A 20,706-nucleotide genomic window follows, 5' to 3' on the forward strand; every position below is an offset into this window, starting at 1 on the left:
TCCGAATGGCACGTTCAAACGTGGGGTCACGTGCCAGGTCGAATGGGCACCCGTATCAAACGGGCACCTGTATCAAGCATGCACCTGTATCAAACGAGCATCCGTATCAAATGGATACCGTTTCGAACGGGTACCCGTATCTCATAATCATGTTTGATTCAGACGGATCGACAGGTTTGCCACCCGTTCGATTCAAACGGGTCGAGATGATACCCATTTATGGCTAGCGAATCCGAATGGCACGTTCAAACGTGGGGTCACGTGCCAGGTCGAATGGGCACCCGTATCAAACGGGCACCTGTATCAAGCATGCACCTGTATCAAACGAGCATCCGTATCAAATGGGTACCGTTTTGAACGGGTACCCGTATCTCATAATCACGTTTGATTTAGACGGATCGACAGGTTTGCCACCCGTTCGATTCAAACGGGTCGAGATGATACCCATTTATGGCTAGCGAATCCGAATGGCACGTTCAAACGTGGGGTCACGTGCCAGGTCGAATGGGCACCCGTATCAAACGGGCACCTGTATCAAGCATGCACCTGTATCAAACGAGCATCCGTATCAAATGGGTACCGTTTCGAACGGGTACACGTATCTCATAATCACGTTTGATTCAGACGGATCGACAGGTTTGCCACCCGTTCGATTCAAACGGGTCGAGATGATACCCATTTATGGCTAGCGAATCCGAATGGCACGTTCAAACGTGGGGTCACGTGCCAGGTCGAATGGGCACCCGTATCAAACGGGCACTTGTATCAAGCATGCACCTGTATCAAACGAGCATCCGTATCAAATGGGTACCGTTTTGAACGGGTACCCGTATCTCATAATCACGTTTGATTTAGACGGATCGACAGGTTTGCCACCCGTTCGATTCAAACGGGTCGAGATGATACCCATTTATGGCTAGCGAATCCGAATGGCACGTTCAAACGTGGGGTCACGTGCCAGGTCGAATGGGCACCCGTATCAAACGGGCACCTGTATCAAGCATGCACCTGTATCAAACGAGCATCCGTATCAAATAGGTACCGTTTCGAACGGGTACCCGTATCTCATAATCACGTTTGATTCAGACGGATCGACAGGTTTGCCACCCGTTCGATTCAAACGGGTCGAGATGATACCCATTTATGGCTAGCGAATCCGAATGGCACGTTCAAACGTGGGGTCACGTGCCAGGTCGAATGGGCACCCGTATCAAACGGGCACCTGTATCAAGCATGCACCTGTATCAAACGAGCATCCGTATCAAATGGGTACCGTTTTGAACGGGTACCCGTATCTCATAATCACGTTTGATTTAGACGGATCGACAGGTTTGCCACCCGTTCGATTCAAACGGGTCGAGATGATACCCATTTATGGCTAGCGAAACCGAATGGCACGTTCAAACGTGGGGTCACGTGCCAGGTCGAATGGGCACCCGTATCAAACGGGCACCTGTATCAAGCATGCACCTGTATCAAACGAGCATCCGTATCAAATGGGTACCGTTTTGAACGGGTACCCGTATCTCATAATCACGTTTGATTTAGACGGATCGACAGGTTTGCCACCCGTTCGATTCAAACGGGTCGAGATGATACCCATTTATGGCTAGCGAATCCGAATGGCACGTTCAAACGTGGGGTCACGTGCCAGGTCGAATGGGCACCCGTATCAAACGGGCAACTGTATCAAGCATGCACCTGTATCAAACGAGCATCCGTATCAAATGGGTACCGTTTCGAACGGGTACCCGTATCTCATAATCACGTTTGATTCAGACGGATCGACAGGTTTGCCACCCGTTCGATTCAAACGGGTCGAGATGATACCCATTTATGGGTAGCGAATCCGAATGGCACGTTCAAACGTGGGGTCACGTGCCAGGTCGAATGGGCACCCGTATCAAACGGGCACCTGTATCAAGCATGCACCTGTATCAAACGAGCATCCGTATCAAATGGGTACCGTTTTGAACGGGTACCCGTATCTCATAATCACGTTTGATTCAGACGGATCGACAGGTTTGCCACCCGTTCGATTCAAACGGGTCGAGATGATACCCATTTATGGCTAGCGAAACCGAATGGCACGTTCAAACGTGGGGTCACGTGCCAGGTCGAATGGGCACCCGTATCAAACGGGCACCTGTATCAAGCATGCACCTGTATCAAACGAGCATCCGTATCAAATGGGTACCGTTTTGAACGGGTACCCGTATCTCATAATCACGTTTGATTCAGACGGATCGACAGGTTTGCCACCCGTTCGATTCAAACGGGTCGAGATGATACCCATTTATGGCTAGCGAATCCGAATGGCACGTTCAAACGTGGGGTCACGTGCCAGGTCGAATGGGCACCCGTATCAAACGGGCACCTGTATCAAGCATGCACCTGTATCAAACGAGCATCCGTATCAAATGGGTACCGTTTCGAACGGGTACCCGTATCTCATAATCACGTTTGATTCAGACGGATCGACAGGTTTGCCACCCGTTCGATTCAAACGGGTCGAGATGATACCCATTTATGGCTAGCGAATCCGAATGGCACGTTCAAACGTGGGGTCACGTGCCAGGTCGAATGGGCACCCGTATCAAACGGGCACCTGTATCAAGCATGCACCTGTATCAAACGAGCATCCGTATCAAATGGGTACGGTTTTGAACGGGTACCCGTATCTCATAATCACGTTTGATTCAGACGGATCGACAGGTTTGCCACCCGTTCGATTCAAACGGGTCGAGATGATACCCATTTATGGCTAGCGAAACCGAATGGCACGTTCAAACGTGGGGTCACGTGCCAGGTCGAATGGGCACCCGTATCAAACGGGCACCTGTATCAAGCATGCACCTGTATCAAACGAGCATCCGTATCAAATGGGTACCGTTTCGAACGGGTACCCGTATCTCATAATCACGTTTGATTCAGACGGATCGACAGGTTTGCCACCCGTTCGATTCAAACGGGTCGAGATGATACCCATTTATGGCTAGCGAATCCGAATGGCACGTTCAAACGTGGGGTCACGTGCCAGGTCGAATGGGCACCCGTATCAAACGGGCACCTGTATCAAGCATGCACCTGTATCAAACGAGCATCCGTATCAAATGGGTACCGTTTTGAACGGGTACCCGTATCTCATAATCACGTTTGATTTAGACGGATCGACAGGTTTGCCACCCGTTCGATTCAAACGGGTCGAGATGATACCCATTTATGGCTAGCGAAACCGAATGGCACGTTCAAACGTGGGGTCACGTGCCAGGTCGAATGGGCACCCGTATCAAACGGGCACCTGTATCAAGCATGCACCTGTATCAAACGAGCATCCGTATCAAATGGGTACCGTTTTGAACGGGTACCCGTATCTCATAATCACGTTTGATTTAGACGGATCGACAGGTTTGCCACCCGTTCGATTCAAACGGGTCGAGATGATACCCATTTATGGCTAGCGAATCCGAATGGCACGTTCAAACGTGGGGTCACGTGCCAGGTCGAATGGGCACCCGTATCAAACGGGCACCTGTATCAAGCATGCACCTGTATCAAACGAGCATCCGTATCAAATGGGTACCGTTTCGAACGGGTACCCGTATCTCATAATCACGTTTGATTCAGACGGATCGACAGGTTTGCCACCCGTTCGATTCAAACGGGTCGAGATGATACCCATTTATGGGTAGCGAATCCGAATGGCACGTTCAAACGTGGGGTCACGTGCCAGGTCGAATGGGCACCCGTATCAAACGGGCACCTGTATCAAGCATGCACCTGTATCAAACGAGCATCCGTATCAAATGGGTACCGTTTTGAACGGGTACCCGTATCTCATAATCACGTTTGATTCAGCGGATCGACAGGTTTGCCACCCGTTCGATTCAAACGGGTCGAGATGATACCCATTTATGGCTAGCGAAACCGAATGGCAGGTTCAAACGTGGGGTCACGTGCCAGGTCGAATGGGCACCCGTATCAAACGGGCACCTGTATCAAGCATGCACCTGTATCAAACGAGCATCCGTATCAAATGGGTACCGTTTTGAACGGGTACCCGTATCTCATAATCACGTTTGATTCAGACGGATCGACAGGTTTGCCACCCGTTCGATTCAAACGGGTCGAGATGATACCCATTTATGGCTAGCGAATCCGAATGGCACGTTCAAACGTGGGGTCACGTGCCAGGTCGAATGGGCACCCGTATCAAACGGGCACCTGTATCAAGCATGCACCTGTATCAAACGAGCATCCGTATCAAATGGGTACCGTTTTGAACGGGTACCCGTATCTCATAATCACGTTTGATTCAGACGGATCGACAGGTTTGCCACCCGTTCGATTCAAACGGGTCGAGATGATACCCATTTATGGCTAGCGAATCCGAATGGCACGTTCAAACGTGGGGTCACGTGCCAGGTCGAATGGGCACCCGTATCAAACGGGCACCTGTATCAAGCATGCACCTGTATCAAACGAGCATCCGTATCAAATGGGTACCGTTTTGAACGGGTACCCGTATCTCATAATCACATTTGATTCAGACGGATCGACAGGTTTGCCACCCGTTCGATTCAAACGGGTCGAGATGATACCCATTTATGGCTAGCGAATCCGAATGGCACGTTCAAACGTGGGGTCACGTGCCAGGTCGAATGGGCACCCGTATCAAACGGGCACCTGTATCAAGCATGCACCTGTATCAAACGAGCATCCGTATCAAATAGGTACCGTTTCGAACGGGTACCCGTATCTCATAATCACGTTTGATTCAGACGGATCGACAGGTTTGCCACCCGTTCGATTCAAACGGGTCGAGATGATACCCATTTATGGCTAGCGAATCCGAATGGCACGTTCAAACGTGGGGTCACGTGCCAGGTCGAATGGGCACCCGTATCAAACGGGCACCTGTATCAAGCATGCACCTGTATCAAACGAGCATCCGTATCAAATGGGTACCGTTTTGAACGGGTACCCGTATCTCATAATCACGTTTGATTTAGACGGATCGACAGGTTTGCCACCCGTTCGATTCAAACGGGTCGAGATGATACCCATTTATGGCTAGCGAAACCGAATGGCACGTTCAAACGTGGGGTCACGTGCCAGGTCGAATGGGCACCCGTATCAAACGGGCACCTGTATCAAGCATGCACCTGTATCAAACGAGCATCCGTATCAAATGGGTACCGTTTTGAACGGGTACCCGTATCTCATAATCACGTTTGATTTAGACGGATCGACAGGTTTGCCACCCGTTCGATTCAAACGGGTCGAGATGATACCCATTTATGGCTAGCGAATCCGAATGGCACGTTCAAACGTGGGGTCACGTGCCAGGTCGAATGGGCACCCGTATCAAACGGGCAACTGTATCAAGCATGCACCTGTATCAAACGAGCATCCGTATCAAATGGGTACCGTTTCGAACGGGTACCCGTATCTCATAATCACGTTTGATTCAGACGGATCGACAGGTTTGCCACCCGTTCGATTCAAACGGGTCGAGATGATACCCATTTATGGGTAGCGAATCCGAATGGCACGTTCAAACGTGGGGTCACGTGCCAGGTCGAATGGGCACCCGTATCAAACGGGCACCTGTATCAAGCATGCACCTGTATCAAACGAGCATCCGTATCAAATGGGTACCGTTTTGAACGGGTACCCGTATCTCATAATCACGTTTGATTCAGACGGATCGACAGGTTTGCCACCCGTTCGATTCAAACGGGTCGAGATGATACCCATTTATGGCTAGCGAAACCGAATGGCACGTTCAAACGTGGGGTCACGTGCCAGGTCGAATGGGCACCCGTATCAAACGGGCACCTGTATCAAGCATGCACCTGTATCAAACGAGCATCCGTATCAAATGGGTACCGTTTTGAACGGGTACCCGTATCTCATAATCACGTTTGATTCAGACGGATCGACAGGTTTGCCACCCGTTCGATTCAAACGGGTCGAGATGATACCCATTTATGGCTAGCGAATCCGAATGGCACGTTCAAACGTGGGGTCACGTGCCAGGTCGAATGGGCACCCGTATCAAACGGGCACCTGTATCAAGCATGCACCTGTATCAAACGAGCATCCGTATCAAATGGGTACCGTTTCGAACGGGTACCCGTATCTCATAATCACGTTTGATTCAGACGGATCGACAGGTTTGCCACCCGTTCGATTCAAACGGGTCGAGATGATACCCATTTATGGCTAGCGAATCCGAATGGCACGTTCAAACGTGGGGTCACGTGCCAGGTCGAATGGGCACCCGTATCAAACGGGCACCTGTATCAAGCATGCACCTGTATCAAACGAGCATCCGTATCAAATGGGTACGGTTTTGAACGGGTACCCGTATCTCATAATCACGTTTGATTCAGACGGATCGACAGGTTTGCCACCCGTTCGATTCAAACGGGTCGAGATGATACCCATTTATGGCTAGCGAAACCGAATGGCACGTTCAAACGTGGGGTCACGTGCCAGGTCGAATGGGCACCCGTATCAAACGGGCACCTGTATCAAGCATGCACCTGTATCAAACGAGCATTCGTATCAAATGGGTACCGTTTCGAACGGGTACCCGTATCTCATAATCACGTTTGATTCAGACGGATCGACAGGTTTGCCACCCGTTCGATTCAAACGGGTCGAGATGATACCCATTTATGGCTAGCGAATCCGAATGGCACGTTCAAACGTGGGGTCACGTGCCAGGTCGAATGGGCACCCGTATCAAACGGGCACCTGTATCAAGCATGCACCTGTATCAAACGAGCATCCGTATCAAATGGGTACCGTTTTGAACGGGTACCCGTATCTCATAATCACGTTTGATTTAGACGGATCGACAGGTTTGCCACCCGTTCGATTCAAACGGGTCGAGATGATACCCATTTATGGCTAGCGAAACCGAATGGCACGTTCAAACGTGGGGTCACGTGCCAGGTCGAATGGGCACCCGTATCAAACGGGCACCTGTATCAAGCATGCACCTGTATCAAACGAGCATCCGTATCAAATGGGTACCGTTTTGAACGGGTACCCGTATCTCATAATCACGTTTGATTTAGACGGATCGACAGGTTTGCCACCCGTTCGATTCAAACGGGTCGAGATGATACCCATTTATGGCTAGCGAATCCGAATGGCACGTTCAAACGTGGGGTCACGTGCCAGGTCGAATGGGCACCCGTATCAAACGGGCACCTGTATCAAGCATGCACCTGTATCAAACGAGCATCCGTATCAAATGGGTACCGTTTCGAACGGGTACCCGTATCTCATAATCACGTTTGATTCAGACGGATCGACAGGTTTGCCACCCGTTCGATTCAAACGGGTCGAGATGATACCCATTTATGGGTAGCGAATCCGAATGGCACGTTCAAACGTGGGGTCACGTGCCAGGTCGAATGGGCACCCGTATCAAACGGGCACCTGTATCAAGCATGCACCTGTATCAAACGAGCATCCGTATCAAATGGGTACCGTTTTGAACGGGTACCCGTATCTCATAATCACGTTTGATTCAGACGGATCGACAGGTTTGCCACCCGTTCGATTCAAACGGGTCGAGATGATACCCATTTATGGCTAGCGAAACCGAATGGCAGGTTCAAACGTGGGGTCACGTGCCAGGTCGAATGGGCACCCGTATCAAACGGGCACCTGTATCAAGCATGCACCTGTATCAAACGAGCATCCGTATCAAATGGGTACCGTTTTGAACGGGTACCCGTATCTCATAATCACGTTTGATTCAGACGGATCGACAGGTTTGCCACCCGTTCGATTCAAACGGGTCGAGATGATACCCATTTATGGCTAGCGAATCCGAATGGCACGTTCAAACGTGGGGTCACGTGCCAGGTCGAATGGGCACCCGTATCAAACGGGCACCTGTATCAAGCATGCACCTGTATCAAACGAGCATCCGTATCAAATGGGTACCGTTTTGAACGGGTACCCGTATCTCATAATCACGTTTGATTCAGACGGATCGACAGGTTTGCCACCCGTTCGATTCAAACGGGTCGAGATGATACCCATTTATGGCTAGCGAATCCGAATGGCACGTTCAAACGTGGGGTCACGTGCCAGGTCGAATGGGCACCCGTATCAAACGGGCACCTGTATCAAGCATGCACCTGTATCAAACGAGCATCCGTATCAAATGGGTACCGTTTTGAACGGGTACCCGTATCTCATAATCACGTTTGATTCAGACGGATCGACAGGTTTGCCACCCGTTCGATTCAAACGGGTCGAGATGATACCCATTTATGGCTAGCGAATCCGAATGGCACGTTCAAACGTGGGGTCACGTGCCAGGTCGAATGGGCACCCGTATCAAACGGGCACCTGTATCAAGCATGCACCTGTATCAAACGAGCATCCGTATCAAATGGGTACCGTTTCGAACGGGTACCCGTATCTCATAATCACGTTTGATTCAGACGGATCGACAGGTTTGCCACCCGTTCGATTCAAACGGGTCGAGATGATACCCATTTATGGCTAGCGAATCCGAATGGCACGTTCAAACGTGGGGTCACGTGCCAGGTCGAATGGGCACCCGTATCAAACGGGCACCTGTATCAAGCATGCACCTGTATCAAACGAGCATCCGTATCAAATGGGTACCGTTTTGAACGGGTACCCGTATCTCATAATCACGTTTGATTCAGACGGATCGACAGGTTTGCCACCCGTTCGATTCAAACGGGTCGAGATGATACCCATTTATGGCTAGCGAAACCGAATGGCACGTTCAAACGTGGGGTCACGTGCCAGGTCGAATGGGCACCCGTATCAAACGGGCACCTGTATCAAGCATGCACCTGTATCAAACGAGCATCCGTATCAAATGGGTACCGTTTTGAACGGGTACCCGTATCTCATAATCACGTTTGATTCAGACGGATCGACAGGTTTGCCACCCGTTCGATTCAAACGGGTCGAGATGATACCCATTTATGGCTAGCGAATCCGAATGGCACGTTCAAACGTGGGGTCACGTGCCAGGTCGAATGGGCACCCGTATCAAACGGGCACCTGTATCAAGCATGCACCTGTATCAAACGAGCATCCGTATCAAATGGGTACCGTTTCGAACGGGTACCCGTATCTCATAATCACGTTTGATTCAGACGGATCGACAGGTTTGCCACCCGTTCGATTCAAACGGGTCGAGATGATACCCATTTATGGCTAGCGAATCCGAATGGCACGTTCAAACGTGGGGTCACGTGCCAGGTCGAATGGGCACCCGTATCAAACGGGCACCTGTATCAAGCATGCACCTGTATCAAACGAGCATCCGTATCAAATGGGTACCGTTTTGAACGGGTACCCGTATCTCATAATCACGTTTGATTCAGACGGATCGACAGGTTTGCCACCCGTTCGATTCAAACGGGTCGAGATGATACCCATTTATGGCTAGCGAATCCGAATGGCACGTTCAAACGTGGGGTCACGTGCCAGGTCGAATGGGCACCCGTATCAAACGGGCACCTGTATCAAGCATGCACCTGTATCAAACGAGCATCCGTATCAAATGGGTACCGTTTCGAACGGGTACCCGTATCTCATAATCACGTTTGATTCAGACGGATCGACAGGTTTGCCACCCGTTCGATTCAAACGGGTCGACCCGTTTGAATTTCAAATGTTTTTTTTTTTTTTTTTCAGTAGGGCCGGCATGTTTTTCGGTTCGGAAAACGAGCAAATCACGTGCTATACGCATGGACACGAAAAATTAAACCGGGCAGGAGTTTAGTTGTTATACATTGGATTATCTGTTACGTGACTGCCATGAGAGTACAATATGTGAGCGGCAGCTTTATATTTCGTCATTGAACTTGGAACCAACGGGTTTATTTCTAGAGCGTTCCGAATTCGACGTTTTCCCGACATTTGTTAGAATTAAACGTGATAATCATGTAACACCTGCGAGTTCGGTAGGCTCCTGCAGCCTTTCTCTTATTAAGTGACTAAAATGTTTGATCCGCTCCATAAAAGATCAACGCCAGGCCGACGCTTTGTACCCATATTAAACTATAGAGCGAATTTTCGTTTCTGAGGAACAAAAAGACAAGTAGAATTGTCTCCAGAGTGAAAGTAGTGACGCATTTTTAAATTAGCACTCATTAAGCGGCAAGAATGAGAACTGGGAGGTAATGAATTGTGTTAAGGTAGATAACCTAAACAAAATAATTTATCTTAAATGGCGTGACTGCAGACGAGTGCGTTCAACACGCTTCTGTTACTTCGCCCAGCTTAATTTGCGTACTCAGCGAATTAAATAACTCCCAGCGTTCGAAATGCGACACCATTTGCTGTCAAAATTTCAGCTCCGTGAAAACATGTGTTCGAAGACCCCTATATCGTTCTTTCGCAAGGAACACACATGCGCTCTCGTGACGCACGCTCTAATAACACGCGCTCTCATGACGCTGCCATAGAGTAATATTGTCACGAATGACAAGTGATGAGGCGATAATAACTGGAGAAACTAAGCATTTAATGGGGCCGAACTTCTTCCCAAAAATAAAAAGGGAACAGAATAGATCAGAGCGTCACGGGCGTGACAGCAGAGTCGAACGCTGGGCGAAACTGACTCCCGCTCGCCTTGAGGAATCCCTTATGGACCCTCGTGGGTTTCTGGATCGTTCAGCGTAGAACTTTCGGCGCGCAGAATATTCGGAACTTGATCAAACGAGAATGTTCTCGATTATAATGCAATTAAATGCAAAGGGGCAAGTGAGCTGGACAAGAATAATTAATGTTCTCGAACTTACTAGAAGGCCAAGTTGAAAGAATAAATAATAGGACAGTCCGCTAACTGGGGAATCGAACCTACACCTCCCGCGCGACAGTCAAGCGCGGTAACCACTCGGCCACGCACGCGCTTGCTCGCCAACGCGCGTGGCAATATGCACAAGATAAAGAGCGGACACAGCCATAGGCCCAGCGGCCCTGATAGACCAGTGACAGCTAGCGCTCCTAGAAGGCGGCATTAAGCATAATCTGGTTCCGGTTCTGCTCGAGTTAGTTTCGGTTTCGGAATTTCTGCTCCGGTTCTCCGGTGGCCGTCTCCTTCTCTTTTTCTCTCTTTCTCTCTTTCCTCCTCGCTAGGCTCTTGGGAGCTCCACGTCTCCCGGAGCCGCTGTTTTCTTTGCTTTTGTTTTTTTTTTATGTTGAAGCAGTCTTATTTCATTAGCAAGCCCTATAGCAGCCCACACGTTCCTCCGTACATCCTCAGGATGTCCAAAAGTTTGTGCGCCGCTCAATGCGTTAATTACTCCCGATTAGGTTGCGCTCCGTTCGCTCCCCAAGATATCACGCAACGGCAAGTTTGGAAGTAAACGTGACTTGCATTAATCTTTTCTCTGGTTGCCGGGTGCCTCTTTCGTTTTCGTGCCCGGCAGACGCCCTGGCTGTCCTCGCTGGCCACGGGCCGCCGGTCCTGAAGCACCGGAGTGACGGTGAAATACGACCGTCGTCACTCGACGGCCCGCTCTAGCTCTCGGTTCCTGGTCTTCTCCTCGTGCCTCACGTCCTTTTTCCTTTTCTCGCGCTTGCCCCCGGCTGGCCCCCGCTCGTGCCTCTCTCGGCCGTCCTCTTCTTCTCACAAAGCCCATACAGTTTTATGGACGTCCTGGATGTTCCGTGGACGTCCATATTATATATATATATATATATATATATATATATATATATATGCTGCTTGAGAGCTTTAATAAATATTGAAATTTGATTCCACGTCTCGCAGATTTTTTCCCAGAAATTCTATGCATGTGTTTGTCGTCTTCAAATGCATCATTGTCGTCTTCATCTTCAACCAGGCGCCATTCATCATGTGCTCTTTGTGAGGTATTAGATTAGAGCTATTTAGTCGTTTTAAGTACCTCAAATATTTATAAAGCACAACAATTTGAAAAAATAAATACCCTCACAGAGTGAGTCTTTATTAATTATAACCAAATTACAAAAAAACGCCAGGCAGGAGAGGGTATTAAGCTTGCTTTCTGGGCCATGATTCTGTTTTAGTGTCCTGCCTTTACGTTTAAAATGTTTCTCTACAACGAAGCGTTCTCCTGTCGCGCGTTCTCCCGTGCGTGCTCTAGTGTAGTGAGCTCTCGTGTTGTACAACCGCTTCGGCACCTGACGGATGAGGCTCTCGGGCTTATGGTCTCCCGAATTCTAGCCACTATCAGCACCTCTGCACGGAAGTGTATGAACATAAAGCACTTGGTAAAAAGCAAACATGGCAAACGAACCGCGGTATAAGAAAAGTATCTACGGTGTGAATATAATTGACCGTTGTAAACTAGCAAGCACAAGTAAAAAAAAAAACTAGGGTAACCGGCAAATAAAAATGAGCAAAATATCACAAATATGGAAGAAACCAATCGGCAGCTACCTTCACTATAGTCATTTAACCCATAAAACGCAGTACTTAACCTGCGATCGCTTACACTTGAAGAGAAGACTACACACAGTCTAGTATGAAAAGGTCATGGGGCGTCAATATAAACACATATCAATAAAATGATATGTCACTGGCATAAATTTCCAGCTAATTTTATACCGGAGATACAATGTATGTAGATTTCATGTGACATCAGGTCACGTAACATCAATTTCTCCGCCAAATATGGCGGGATATATGAATTAGTGTATACGTCATGTGACTTCAATTTTTCCGATAAATATAGCGGGAGATGTGAATTTCGGTCTAGGTCTCGGACGTCTGGCCATGCGACATCAAAGTTTCTGTTAAATTTTGCAGCAAGACCTAATTCGTGGATGGCTCAAGTGACATCAATTTTCCCGCTAAATTTAGTAGGAAATACATGGACGGACAAAATTTTGGGCAATACTTAAGCGTCGTGGTTCATGCTTACATTTCACAGTGCAAAAGAACAGACACACCTCAAAAGTTCACTCACACAAAAAAAAGACTGCTTACAGTGCGCTGATTCTCAACTCTGGTTTCTATTGTGCTTCATCTTCATCTCCTTTTTGTCATATTTAACGAACTAATTTATGCTGCGGCTGATATAACCAGGTAACTTTTCCTAAATAGTCTAACGTTTATTTTCTGATAAAGCTATCGAAGGGGTACGAACACAAAATATCTAGCGTGCACAATTTATGTTAGATTATATTTTGCCACGCCTTGGGTAGCCTTATCAAAAAAAGAAAAGAATTATACTATTTAGAAATGTTACATGGTTACATCAGCCGTAGCTTAATTTAGTTCTTTAAATATAAGAGTAGAATTAAGAAGATGAAGATGAAGCACAATACAGACCAGAGTTAATAGTCAAAGCAGTGCGAGTTCTTTTTTTTTTTTGCGAGTAATCATTTGAGGTGTGTCTGTTCTTGTGCTCTGTGATGTGTAATCATGAACATTTCTGGGATTGAAGGTAGTGTTAAAAAGCATTTCATTCTTAAATTTGGAGGCTAGATCACTAGGCGACCCTCGGACAAGCTAGAACCCCCACGTTTAAGCGCCCATTGTAGAATTTGTGCCTGCCGCTGGCCCAAGAAAAGAACACGACTCCAATATCGAGATCAAAGTTTTACAGTGAAGCTTCACAGGTCGTCCAAGCCCAGGAATGTACCGTTCCACACGCGCGCTTCTGCGGCCCGAGCTTCTACTTCTCGTTTCTCTGTTCGCGGCCAACAATCTTCAAAGAAAAGGTCCCAATTTGTTGTCAAGCTTCTTTCTTTCATGCGGATGTGTGTCACTCGCGAAATACGCAGGCAGGAAGAAATAAACTCTATCTTTCTAACAGTATAGCCAGGAATAAAAAAGAAAACGTCTAAGCATTCCGCGCCACTTTAAAGACCGGCAGAAACCGCGGAAATAACCAGGCTCTGGACGCACAGAGAAAACTCCTGGCAAGTCGAGTACGGCTCAACTGAAGCCGAGATATACGCAGCAGGAAATGAAGAAAGGACGAAAGAAGGAAGACAAGAAGAAAATATAGGGGAAAAAATGAGAAAAGCAGACGGAAAGCTTTGCTGTCTTGTACGACGTGGGTCTTAGGCCTGGAGCGAAGATAACGGCTTCTATCTCTCCGGGGTGGTGCTAAAATGAACGGCCTTACGGCTGTCCCCCCGCTATTGAGCGCCTGTCCAGCTGCCTCATGTTTCGTCGTAGAAATTTAAAGATGAGAAATGTAGAAGGCTAGACTTAGAGGTGACAGACCACTTCTACATAAAACAAAAACTGGATGAAATATTCCTTCTGAACTCCCCGACAGAATTTTTTCACACTCTTTCAATGAACAAAATACCATTCTTTTGTAATAAATATGTTTAGGCATAACGAGCAAATAAAAAAATGAAAGACGTTAGCAATTTTCCGTAACGCCGAATTAGAGCGCTGTTCATGAGAAGGAGGAGTGTACAGTATGCCCCTTTCCATTCTCCACTAAATTTAGCGGGGAACTGTTTCCGCTAAATTTAGCGGGAAAACTTTATCCTGGCGACGTTACAAGTGGCGTCACGAGCGACATCACATACGTCGTCACACGTGACATAATGAGGGTATATTTAGTGGACTTTTCCGCCAAATTTATCGGCAAAATTATTTCGTTCAATTTAGCCGGAATTTCGGCAATGTTAGTTGCGTGTGACGTCACGAAAATAACGTCGTTCCGTTCCACTCGACACCTTCACGAGAGTCACGAGGGTTACCCTAACGAGGGTAACCTTCGTGAGGGCAACCGGCGTCATCTTGGTGAGGATAACGTTCGTAACCTTTCTGAGGATAACCCTGTGACCCTCGTGGGGGTGACCCTCGTAACCCTCGTGAGGGTAACCATCGTGACGCTCATGAGGGTAATCCTCATGAGCATCGTGAGAGTAACCCTCATAACCCTCGTGACGTCATGAGTGACGCCAATATGGGAAACGTCCCATAATGCAACGCGCGGTTACGCCGTTGCCGACGCCGATGACGGCTACTCCGCTCAAGCCGGAAACGGGCGCCTAAGAGATTCGCTTTAAAATAAGCTCAGGTGAACAATATATGGGCTACATATATTCACCGAATGTTTAACGTTGTTTTCTTCTTTAGATATTTTGAATGAAGCAGTAGCTTTTAATATATATCCCGGTGCGTTTGTTATTGTGAGCCCAAACTTAATTTAATTGGGAAAAAATAATAATATTAAATACTGCGGGTAGTCTAGAAATAGTTAAACATTTTATTCAGAATGCTTATCAGCCTCAACTTTCGTCAATTCGAAATTTTTTCCTTACCTAGTACGCGTGATCGGCGTGAGGAGAAGACCTGTGATGAGTTGTGGGATAAAACACAGTGTGTGTTTTTGGTGCCTTCATTGGATGGTTGCAGTCGGCAAAAACCCGCCCTTAATAATAATATCGAATTTTAGCTCATTTTTTAACGAAGTATGATATATGCCTCAGATATTATTGTTTTATTTAACTAATTTATGTTTTCTTATATGTTTACGTTTCTCCCACCTTAATAAGGGTACAGATACTATCCAACCGCTACCACAATATTTTGGTCAAGAACAGAAATGATCGACAACTAGTTTGAGTAATCGTTCAGATGATCCAATGTCTAACAAAGTCGCAGATTTTACATTCTTCAGCATCGAGTCAATTTTTTTTTTGGTTGGTCAATTCGGGAAGGCAGTGACCATACATATAGACCTCCATTATCCAAGGAAAGCATATCAACGAGCTATGGATAGATAGGAACAATATTTATGGGAGAAGGTGTTTTATTTAAGTTATTCTGGGAGGCGATCGTTGTTTCCCTGTATGTCAGACACGTTATAAAGTTCCGAAGTAAACTCTCAGGACATGCACCTTTAAGCATATTAAGAACGTTCTTGATATCGAAATTAGTTTTCTTTGTTTACGCAAGCTTGAAAAGGACCAAATGTAGTTTGGTTTATAGCTCAATAAAAATTGATAAGAACGTTTTGTGCGAAATAGTGCCTAAGGAAATACCGCCCATGTTGATTACAGTCTATGTCCGTAAAATCGTTTCATAAATGAGGTGTTGAAAAAAAGAAACTTTCAAACGAATCTAATTACACCAATTAGGTCCTTTTCATAGACAAGTTCAAAGGCCGGACCTCCGATACCTTTTCTTTTAAAGAACATTGGAAACCAACGGAAGGGGAGCGGTCGATTTGTACCCTCCCGCTATAGATCCTGGTTTCAGCCGTCAATACAACTTTGTTATGCTGTGAAATTGCCCAATCGTACCATTTGAGTGGATATAGTACGTGGTTCTTGATATCTCGGCATGCCAAAAAAAATGAAGACCCCTCGAAAAAATGGTTATACTTGAGTTGCTATTTCACGACGGCGACAATTTGAGAAGAGCATCCGAAGCATATACAACCTAGTGCTCACCAAGAACGACGACGACGACAGCTCTGCTCGGCGACGGTGGCTGCAGTCATGAGGGATGAGGCTCTAGCGTCCATCCCCACAGGTAAAAAGTTCGACACACATAATACTCACAAGTTTCTTAGCTGTTGGAAGTGTTAAGATAAAGTCAAATTTATTCATCTCGAAATTTGTATCTCGGGGAGGAATCTCATCGATTGTGGTACAAAATATCGCTTTGCACCCGGCTGAGCTGATCCCAGTCAAGTAGACTCAACATTTGTTAGTAAACCTGATTAACCCCCATTTTCTGCGCGACTCATGCTTAGAGTTGCACAGACAAAATTAAGAAAAAAAGAGGATCCATATGTTGCACCTCTGATATACGGGCGATTAGTTGCAGTCTGAGAAAGGCGAGCGAGTTGAACGTGAATGCTTAAAATCTAAAGAATAAAACACGAAGGGCAAGCACAGAACAACCACGTGGTGTCACGTGTTTGTCCTGTGTTTGTACTCCTTGTTCTATTCTTTCTATTTTAAGAGTTCCAGTGAACGTGTCGCAGAATATTTTCATGTTTCTATCAACATTAATAAAACTTGGAGAGATTTACTTTCAGGATGGAGTAGCTGTTAACATATTCTTTAATATCTGATGAAGAACGAGCAACGGAATATCGACTTGCGGGAAAGATGAGGCGAGCGTTAAGTCAGCATTATTCATGCGAGGAAACGTTCATTTTTATACGGTGAGCTACATATGATTCGTAAATCCCGAGGACATTAAGAGCCATAGGAATTCTAGAAATGGCTAGACGGACCCGAGGTTGCGGATGGTGTGTCACAACATTTTCAGTTTTGTCAAAACGCAAACATCAGTCTCCACGTGCACACTAGCCCTGCTAGTAGCCCCCCTTCCCCCCTTCATAATTATTTCAAACCTTCCTACCTGCCTCGGAGGTTACATTAAGTGCTCCTAATTATTGGAAAGTTTTTATCAGGCAGTATGCAATCGATATATTTATACACCGCCGGAAGAAATAACTAAATGGCAGCTGCGATACTGGGTGTTGGTATCGGCGATTTCCCTACACACCCTCTAAGGGGGGGGGGGGGGGGGGGGGGGGAGGGGCTGTACACCTCTGCCTTGTTTTTCTGAAGGCACCCCCTTAATTCGCATACTCCGTTATTCTCAATGCGCCCCCCGCCCTAACTCCCTCCCCTCCCTAAAAATTAAGGCACTCCCCTAATTTCAATTCTTGGGGAAACCCCTGGTTAGTAGCTTTGGCGCGTGCTCCTCTCGTCACTGGAGCCGGCAAACATGAGCCGAAGGATCATTTCTATCACCCGTGAACTTGTACTCTCCGCAAAGTGTAAATAGTATGAAATGTATTCACACGTGCAAGGGTTAGTAGCTGCCACCCATCAGCAAATTTTGCAGCGGTGTCTGGATGCTGAACTAAGTGACAGTTGTTGATACTCGTAGTACTAAATTTTGAGGCGCTTGTTCCAACTTCTTGAGGTCAATGGCTGGTGATTATGATTAGAATAATCGCTCTCCAAAGTGGCGTAGCTGAGGTAGAGCATTGTCTTGATCCTTTCAGTTGTATTCACTGCTGTGCACCGTAGGCGATTCATGATATTGAGACCGCTTTACGTTGCTACCATGTGTCACACCGTCTAGTTAAGTGTTCCGTTAATTGTGTGCGTCATTTTGAATCGCCGTTCCATTTACCTCGCACGTTCAAGCTTTGCTTTCTTTTCGTATCATTAGGACCGCGCCGCGTAGGGCACAAAACAAATGCGAGTATTTTTCCGACGCATCACGAGAGGAGCGTAATGTTGAGCGTGACATCCGAGGTAGTGAAGTAGTTGAAGTATCTTAGTACAAACTCCAGTTGCCGTAACATATCTTGTTTTACACATAAGGATATAGGGTACGACTCTCCTACCTGACCGAAAAGAACGCAGTGGAGGCCTTGCGGTTCGCTGAATGAAATAAGATATTAGAAATCCTATTATTACCAGCTTTTTTGTAGTTACGAAAAAGCTGGTGGCCTTTCACTTTTCAGAAAACAAAACCTAGGTTAAGCAAACTTCCAAAATCTCAGCAGTTTTTATATGAGTAGGGAGATTATAAGCTTAATTTTTACTGTTTTATAGAAAACTGCTCATAGGCAGCATAAACAAAGCGCAGAAACCTTACATTGTGCTTAAAAAAAACAGATGACTACTTTTAACAAGACTATTTGGTATGCGCCGTAATTTGTAGGTACCTGGTTTAACCTTAGCTGGGCATATTTTTGTCTAGTTACTTTAGTTATAGAAAATATTTTCTTTTTGTTGCAACTGAATACGACGTTTATTTTCGGCCCGCACTTTTGTTTATAACATTGCTCGAAGCATGTCTACATGTTTCAGGATAACATGAGAGCCCTATCGCCATGTTCAAAAACAAACCGTGCAGCATTCTTGTGTTCCATAACCAGGTAAAAGTATTTAACGCATAATAAAATTATGTATTAACTTTAAAAATAAAACACGCTACACGTGCAAAAGTTTGGAGGAAAAGTAGCAGATTCTCTCATAGCTGTTTCTTTCAATATCACATGATAATAAATTTTTATATAGAGTTCTACAGCGATAACAAGAATAACCGGAATAATGTGTTTACGAATTTGACCCCTAAAAATGTACGTTTGCAGACTCAAACTCCGCTTCGTGTTTTGCCAAAATCCCAGACTCGCGTTTTTTTTTCGCCTACTCAAAGCTCATGAAACAATTAAAGACCTCTCGATAGCGTGGACTTTAACATAAGGGTGATTACGCGTCTCTGATCCTTTTGTTGTTTGAGCTAAAGATAAGCGCTATCCGTCATAGCAAATGACCAAATAAAAACTTGGAGAGGTCCCGGGTTCGATACCCGGACCAGTCGAATTTTTGCGGTCGAGCACCAGTCACCTAGCCGTGTTTGGAGATTTGTGTTTGTCCTTTGTCCCTCTTGCTTCCCTTCTCCATGGATTATTTTCATAATTGAAAAGCAGTTTTTTTATTTAAAGTTTGTTAACATAAACACTAGCTGCTAGAAGCGATTGTTTATAAAAGCATAGGGTGGACAAGTTGTAATAGAAGCGGTCAGAAAATAGTGCAAAATAGAGTAATAGAAACCTTAAACGGACAGAAAAAGTTTTGCTGAGGAGCTTGATGATAGTACAAAGTATTTCTTCGCATTGCTTTATCCTGTAACCAGTCTTGCAATCAATGATTCGGTTAATTCGACTCATTTCACTCAAACTTTTCATTTCACCTGCCTTTCAATTCACTTAATTTAATTTCCGGTGTAAACTAAGTTTACCTGTCGTCGGCATGCGATTGAGTTGCAACAGCGTACTTCCTTTAGATCGAGTAGCGCCAAGAAAATCACTCTGTCAAACGTGTGATAAATATGCATCGAACCTTTTTTTCCCTAAACATTTCCAGGCATATATTCCAATCTTGAGAAATAACATCATAGTTTAAGAGCGATCGAATGGTATATTTTGGTAATTTAGGAATATCAACACAGAACTTAGTCACATCCTTCACGTTTACATTGAGAGCTCGCACTCCTTGCCAGGGTTGCATAAAAGTGAACAACGCGGCACAATACCGCGAAACCGTAGGCCTCCTGAGGTACATTTGCACTTTTTGAGCTTGTCACTCGATTCAAGTATCTTTTTTCAGCTTTTGGTAAGAAATAGGATAAGCAATAATGTCGCTTCACTATCAGATCGGTGTACCTTGGAGCTCGTGCGAACATTCGTTTGAGGAATCATGTATTGGGGACCTCTCGGTCCAGAATGACCTACACACTTCTGGAATGCTTCTCATCTAGGCACAGAATGCTGGGTCACGGGGCTGCAAACCTACGTGACGCTTCAAATATTCCATCGAAGATTGCTTTTGCGCATGCACAGAACGCGTTCCAGAGACCAGTAGCCGAAAAATGGCAGTGTACACAAGACGAACGGTTCATAGGTTACACATAAAATTTCACTCTTAAATAGAATTACGAGAATCCTTACTCGGAAATGCGTACCTGAATGTTCTCCTGCAGTCTTCATACCAGCATCCCACCCTGAACTGTACTTAGCATCAGCGTAAGTCACGGCACAGCCGATGCGACGATCCAATGGTGCCATCACGTAGCGTCACAAGTGCTGCGTCAGTCAGTCCTGTCTTTTTCAAAGCTAGGAATTCTGTCAAACGGAACCCCTACTCTTAAAAGGTGTCTGTCCGTAAATTTACTTGCTAGAT

This window comes from Ixodes scapularis, unplaced genomic scaffold (assembly GCF_016920785.2).
Source record: "Ixodes scapularis isolate PalLabHiFi unplaced genomic scaffold, ASM1692078v2 PGA_scaffold0__279_contigs__length_252992795, whole genome shotgun sequence".
Lineage (NCBI taxonomy): Eukaryota > Metazoa > Arthropoda > Arachnida > Ixodida > Ixodidae > Ixodes > Ixodes scapularis.